This window comes from Drosophila sechellia, unplaced genomic scaffold (genome assembly GCF_004382195.2).
Source record: "Drosophila sechellia strain sech25 unplaced genomic scaffold, ASM438219v1 U_17, whole genome shotgun sequence".
Classification (NCBI taxonomy): domain Eukaryota; kingdom Metazoa; phylum Arthropoda; class Insecta; order Diptera; family Drosophilidae; genus Drosophila; species Drosophila sechellia.
Window position 1 is genome coordinate 9,641 of NW_022611110.1, and position 7,860 is coordinate 17,500.

The 7,860-nt window shown below is 34.4% G+C and overlaps 2 non-coding genes across 2 annotated transcripts; both read right to left on the minus strand.

Moving 5' to 3' along the window:
- Positions 1-3,242: 3,242 nt before the first annotated feature.
- LOC116802596 lies at positions 3,243-7,152 on the minus strand. Its single transcript, XR_004362919.1, has one exon. It is a non-coding gene; the product is annotated as a large subunit ribosomal RNA (ribosomal RNA).
- Positions 7,153-7,544: 392 nt separating this feature from the next.
- Positions 7,545-7,723, minus strand: LOC116802594. Its single transcript, XR_004362917.1, has one exon. It is a non-coding gene; the product is annotated as a 5.8S ribosomal RNA (ribosomal RNA).
- Between the last annotated feature and the right edge of the window lie 137 nt (positions 7,724-7,860).

Below are 7,860 nucleotides of genomic sequence, written 5' to 3' on the forward strand. Positions count from 1 at the left end.
AATAAGTTTTGAACAATATGAGAGGTCGGCAACCACTGCCTACCTATAGTAGTTTTTGAACCCTCTGGTCGTAATTCCGGTCGTTTACACTACTATACCCTCTCACTATAATGGATTTTCTCTATAATACTAAGAGAATGTGGGAATATTCAGCATTTTTTTCCCTTATACATATAATAATTATTCATTTTCATATGTATATTATTTAATTTACTCATACAATTGCCAAAATCATATGAATACATAAGTTTTGAACAATATGAGAGGTCGGCAACCACTGCCTACTATAGTAGTTTTTTGAACCCTCTGTCGTAATTCCGGTGGTTTACACTACTATACCCTCTCACTTAAATGGCTTTTCTCTATAATACTAAGAGAATATGGGAATATCTCTGCATTTTTTTTCCCATATACATATAATAATTAATCATTTTCGTATGTATATTATTTAATTTACTCATACAATTGCCAAAATCATATGAATACATAAGTTTTGAACAATATGAGAGGTCGGCAACCACTGCCTACCTATAGTAGTTTTTGAACCCTCTGTCGTAATTCCGGTCGTTTACACTACTATACCCTCTCACTTAAATGGCTTTTCTCTATAATACTAAGAGAATATGGGAATATCTCTGCATTTTTTCCATATACATATAATATTAACCATTTTCATATGTATATTATTTAATTTAATCATATAATTGCCAAATCATATGATACATAGTTTTGAACAATTGAGAGGTCGGCAACCACTGCTACTATAGTAGTTTTTGAACCCTCTGTCGTAATTCCGGTCGTTTACACTACTATACCCTCTCACTATAATGGATTTTTTCTCTATAATACTAAGAGAATGTGGGAATATTTCAGCATTTTTTCCCTTATACATATAATAATTAATCATTTTCATATGTATATTATTTAATTTACTCATATAATTGCCAAATTCATATGAATAATAAGTTTTGAACAATATGAGAGGTCGGCAACCACTGCCTACCTATAGTAGTTTTTGAACCCTCTGTCGTAATTCCGGTCGTTTACACTACTATACCCTCTCACTATAATGGATTTTCTCTATAATACTAGAGAATGTGGGAATATTTCAGCATTTTTTCCCTTATACATATAATAATTAATCATTTTCATATGTATATTATTTAATTTACTCATACAATTGCCAAAATCATATGAATACATAAGTTTTGAACAATATGAGAGGTCGGCAACCACTGCCTACCTATAGTAGTTTTTGAACCCTCTGTCGTAATTCCGGTCGTTTACACTACTATACCCTCTCACTTAAATGGCTTTTCTCTATAATACTAAGAGAATATGGGAATATCTTAGCATTTTTTCCCATATACATATAATAATTAACCATTTTCATATGTATATTTTTTTAATTTACTCATATAATTGCCAAAATCATATAAATTACATAAGTTTGAACAATATCAGAGGTCGGCACGGTCTTTCCTCTATAATACTAAGATAATATGGGAATATTTCATCATTTTTTCCCTTATACATATAATAATTAATCATTTTCATATGTATATTATTTAATTTACTCGTATAATTGTCAAAATCCTATGAACACATAAGAGAATACAATATGAGAGGTCGGCGCAACCATAATATAGTAGTTGATGACGAGGTGTTTGGCAACTTGACACAATCCATTAAAGTCTTTATATTAATTATATGAAAGGGACAATATCATATGCGTCACTAAATTGATGACGAGGTGTTTGGCAACTTGATACAATTCTTTAAAGTCTTTATATCAAAAATTATATGATAGGGACAATATCATATGCGTCACTAAATTGATGACGAGGTGTTTGGCAACTTGACACAATTCATTAGAGTCTGTATATTAATTATATGATAGGGACAATATCATATGCGTCACTAAATTGATGACGAGGTGTTTGGCAACTTGATACAATTCTTTAAAGTCTTTATATCAAAAATTATATAATAAGGACAATATCATATTGCGTCACTAATTGATGACGAGGTGTTTGGGCAACTTGACACATCCATTAAAGTCTTTATATTAATTATATGATAGGGACAATATCATATGCGTCACTAAATTGATGACGAGGTGTTTGGCAACTTGATACAATTCTTTAAAGTCTATATATCAAAAATTATATGATAGGGACAATATCATATGCGTCACTAAATTGATGACGAGGTGTTTGGCAACTTGACACAATTCATTAAAGTCTGTATATTAATTATATGATAGGGACAATATCATATGCGTCATAAATTGATGACGAGGTGTTTGGCACTTGATACAATTCTTTAAAGTCTTTATATCAAAAATTATATGATAAGGACAATATCATATGCGTCACTAAATTGATGACGAGGTGTTTGGCACTTGACACAATCCATTAAAGTCTTTATATTAATTATATGATAGGGACAATATCATATGCGTCACTAAATTGATGACGAGGTGTTTGGCAACTTGATACAATTCTTTAAAGTCTTTATATCAAAAATTATATGATAAGGACAATATCATATGCGTCACTAAATTGATGACGAGGTGTTTGGCAACTTGACACAATTCATTAAAGTCTTTATATTAATTATATGATAGGGACAATATCATATGCGTCACTAAATTGATGACGAGGTGTTTGGCAACTTGACACAATCCATTAAAGTCTTTATATTAATTATATGATAGGGACAATATCATATGCGTCACTAAATTGATGACGAGGTGTTTGGCAACTTGATTCAATTCTTTAAAGTCTTTATATCAAAAATTATATGATAAGGACAATATCATATGCGTCACTAAATTGATGACGAGGTGTTTGGCAACTTGACACAATTCATTAAAGTCTGTATATTAATTATATGATAGGGACAATATCATATGCGTCACTAAATTGATGACGAGGTGTTTGGCAACTTGATACAATTCTTTAAAGTCTTTATATCAAAAATTATATGATAGGGACAATATCATATGCGTCACTAAATTGATGACGAGGTGTTTGGCAACTTTGACACAATTCATTAAAGTCTTTATATTAATTATATGATAGGGACAATATCATATGCGTCACTAAATTGATGACGAGGTGTTTGGCAACTTGACACAATCCATTAAGTCTTTATATTAATTATATGATAGGGACATATCATATGCGTCACTAAATTGATGACGAGGTGTTTGGCTACAGGAAAAAATCATTTATTTATCGAATCATCAAGCAAAGGATAAGCTTCAGTGGATCGCAGTATGGCAGCTGCTCAACCACTTACAACACCTTGCCTGTTACAAAAGTCGTTTACAATTGATTCTAGGCTTTGTCATTGTATTAAATAATGCTTTTATATGTAACTAGCGCGGCATCAGGTGATCGAAGATCCTCCTAATTTACTATGTTACAAATTACATTGGCATCACATCCATTGTCGTTTATAAAATAAATTATAACTTTAAATGGTTTAGAAGCCATACAATGCAAATTGCCCTTATTTATCATTGCAGTCCAGCACGGATACGACCTTAGAGGCGTTCAGGCATAATCCAACGGACGTAGCGTCATACCACTGTTCGCTCGAACAAGTATTGTGCCATTGGTCCGTACCTGCGGTTCCTCTCGTACTACGCAGGAATGCTGTCGCAACAACGTTTTGTCATTAGTAGGGTAAAACTAACCTGTCTCACGACGGTCTAAACCCAGCTCACGTTCCCTTGCATGGGTGAACAATCCAACGCTTGGTGAATTTTGCTTCACAATGATAGGAAGAGCCGACATCGAAGGATCAAAAAGCGACGTCGCTATGAACGCTTGGCCGCACAAGCCAGTTATCCCTATGGTAACTTTTCTGACACCTCTTGTTAAAACTCTTTAACCAAAAGGATCGATAGGCCGAGCTTTTGCTGTCCTGTGTGTACTGAACACCGAGATCAAGTCAGCATTTGCCCTTTTGCTCTATGTGTGGTTTCTGTCCGCACTGAGCTGGCCTTGGGACACCTCCGTTATTATTTGAGAGATGTACCGCCCCAGTCAACTCCCTACCTGGCAATGTCCTTGAATTGGATCATACCTGAGTAATTGGAGTTATACCAAATTTTCAAATCAAAATACATAAATGCATCGTTTTATTAAAGAATTTGTTTGCGATTATATAACAAACTCGTGATACTTTGATCAAGAAGCTTGCATCAAAACCAATACCATAAGATATAATAAATATATCCGTATAATGGCTAGGAAATGATACACGTTCATTTAATCAAGTAAGTAAGGAACAATAAGAGTAGTGGTATTTCATTGACGATACCAACGAGGTCTAATATCTCCACTTATTCTACACCTCTTATGTCTCCTTACACTGCCAGATTAGAGTCAAGCTCAAAAGGGTCTTCTTTCCCCGCTAATTATTCCAAGCCCGTTCCTTGGCTGTGGTTTCGCTAGATAGTAGATAGGACAGTAGGAATCTCGTTAATCCATTCATGCGCGTCACTAATTAGATGACGAGGCATTTGGCTACCTTAAGAGAGTCATAGTTATCCCGCCGTTGACCGCGCTTACTTGAATTTCTTCACTTTGACATTCAGAGACTGGGCAGAAATACATTGTGTCAACACCCGCTAGGGCCATCACAATGCTTTGTTTTAATTAGACAGTCGGATTCCCCAAGTCCGTGCCAGTTCTGAATTGATTGTTAATTGATAATCGTTATAATTGATAAGACTAATTGGTTTAACCCAAATAGTATTCTTAAAATTTTAGCAAGAAAGTTCCACAATTGGCTACGTAACTAAACTATCCGGGGAACAAGTAACTAACATAAATGCTAGAAACTCTATTTACCCAGAACGAGCACATAAACCATGTTATTGTTTCCCAATCAAGCCCGACTATCTCAATCTTCAGAGCCAATCCTTATCCGAAGTTACGGATCTAATTTGCCGACTTCCCTTACCTACATTATTCTATCGACTAGAGACTCTTCACCTTGGAGACCAGCTGCGGATATTGGTACGGCCTGTTGAGAAGTTTGCGTGTCCCACCATAATTTTCAGGTCCGAGGAGAAAATATCGACACAACAGTATATGTCATGCTCTTCTAGCCATCTACCATATCTCTCTGCGAAAGACTTCCATGGTAGTACGGCTATAAAACAGAAAAGAAAACTCTTCCGATATCTCTCGACGGCTTCTTTATGGTCGTTCTGTTGCAGGATGAGCACGAGGCCCATATTTAATAACAAACGGATACTCAACAGGTTACGGAATTGGAACCGTATTCCCTTTCGTTCAAAATTATTCAAGTGTATTATATTCGCTTTGTTTATATAGTTAGGCATTTTTGTTTTACTTGAAAATTTTCGGCTTTCGCCTTGAACTTAGGACCGACTAACTCGTGATCAACCACTGTTCACACGAAACCCTTCTCCACTTCAGTCCTCCAAGGTCTCATTCGATTATTTGCTACTACCACCAAGATCTGTACCAATGGCAGCTCCATGCAGGCTTACGCCAAACACTTCTACGCATACCATTGTACCTTCCTACTCACTAAAGTTTCAAAATTTATATCACAAGTATATAAATCATCTACTTTAGCGGTAATGTATAGGTATACAATTAAGCGCCATCCATTTTAAGGGCTAGTTGCTTCGGCAGGTGAGTTGTTACACACTCCTTAGCGGATTTCGACTTCCATGATCACCGTCCTGCTGTTTTAAGCAACCAACGCCTTTCATGGTATCTGCATGAGTTGTTAATTTGGGCACCGTAACATTACGTTTGGTTCATCCCACAGCGCCAGTTCTGCTTACCAAAAGTGGCCCACTGGGCACATTATATCATAACCTTGAACTTCATATCAAGAAAGTTAAGGTTCTACCCATTTAAAGTTTGAGAATAGGTTAAGATCGTTTCGACCCTAAGGCCTCTAATCATTCGCTTTACCAGATAAGATTATTTTATATAATATTAAAATGCACCAGCTATCCTGAGGGAAACTTCGGAAGGAACCAGCTACTAGATGGTTCGATTGGTCTTTCGCCCCTATACTCAATTCTGACAATCGATTTGCACGTCAGAACTGTTTCGGTCTTCCATCAGGGTTTCCCCTGACTTCAACCTGATCAAGTATAGTTCACCATCTTTCGGGTCACAGCATATATGCTCAAGGTACGTTCCAGTTAGAGGCATAAATAATATAAATATACATTATACATAACTATATAGAACGCCCGGGATTGTGTTAATTAGCTATAAATAGCTAAAAAACTAATCCATTATTAGTCAAGTTAATTACGCTATTAGGTTTACATCCCAATAACTTGCACATATGTTAGACTCCTTGGTCCGTGTTTCAAGACGGGTCCCGAAGGTATCCTGAATCTTTCGCATTGTTAATCATACAAGAGCATATAATAAACACAAAAATCAATGATAATTATGCCATTATATAATTCCGAAAAATTAACGCTCTGTAATAATATAAATCTATCAGCACTTTATCAAATTAATAACATTTATTCTGTGTTAAAATGCAAGCAATTTAATTGGAATAAACTATAAGTTATATTTTATGATAAATTTGGGATATGCTAATAGATTACAATGTCCTTATATGGAAAAAATGCACATTATTCTTAATAATATTATTTAAATATTACAATTTTAATGATGAATTTTCCATAACGGATATTCACCTCTAAGCAGTTTCACGTACTGTTTAACTCTCTATTCAGAGTTCTTTTCAACTTTCCCTCACGGTACTTGTTTACTATCGGTCTCATGGTTATATTTAGTTTTAGATGGAGTTTACCACCCACTTAGTGCTGCACTATCAAGCAACACGACTCTTTGGAAACATCATCTAGCAATCATTAACGTTATACGGGCCTGGCACCCTCTATGGGTAAATGGCCTCATTTAAGAAGGACTTAAATCATTAATTTTCATACTAGAATATTGACGCTCCATACACTGCATCTCACATTTGCCATATAGACAAAGTGACTTAGTGCTGAACTGTTTTCTTTTCGCTCGCCGCTACTAAGAAAATCCTTGTTAGTTTCTTTTCCTCCCTAATTAATATGCTTAAATTCAGGGGGTAGTCCCATATGAGTTGAGGTTGTATATATAACTATATTTTGCCATAAATTCTTTATATATAAATGATAAAACAATCAATTAAATTCGTTATAAATAGTTCCAATAGTTCTTGTAAGCAAAGTCATTTTTATCCATTTAACGAACCAACGAAGAATAATAACAAACCAAGATTTTTCTTTTTCCGAATCATTAATAAGAGACAATTCTAGATGAAAAATATTTCAATTTTTTATGCTAGACATTTCTCAGTATTATTTGATTGAAAAAGAAATATTTCTCTTCGTTTTTCACATTCAAATGTGAGATAATGTTTTTCATTTCTTTTTTAATATTATGAATAAAATCATTATTTAATCCAATAATATACCATATGCTTATAAAAAATTTATAAACAACTTAATTAGCATAGTCTTACAACCCTCAACCATATGTAGTCCAAGCAGCACTATAAAATTAATTAAAGTACATAACAGCATGGACTGCGATATGCGTTCAAAATGTCGATGTTCATGTGTCCTGCAGTTCACACGATGACGCACAGTTTGCTGCGTTCTTCATCGACCCATGAGCCGAGTGATCCACCGCTTAGAGTTTTATAATTCAATTTTATATAATGTCAATATTGTTTTTATTGAAAGAAATTAAAATACACCATTTTACTGGCATATATCAATTCCTTCAATAAATTTATTTTTATACCTAAAATAAATGTTGCGAAATGTCTTAGTTT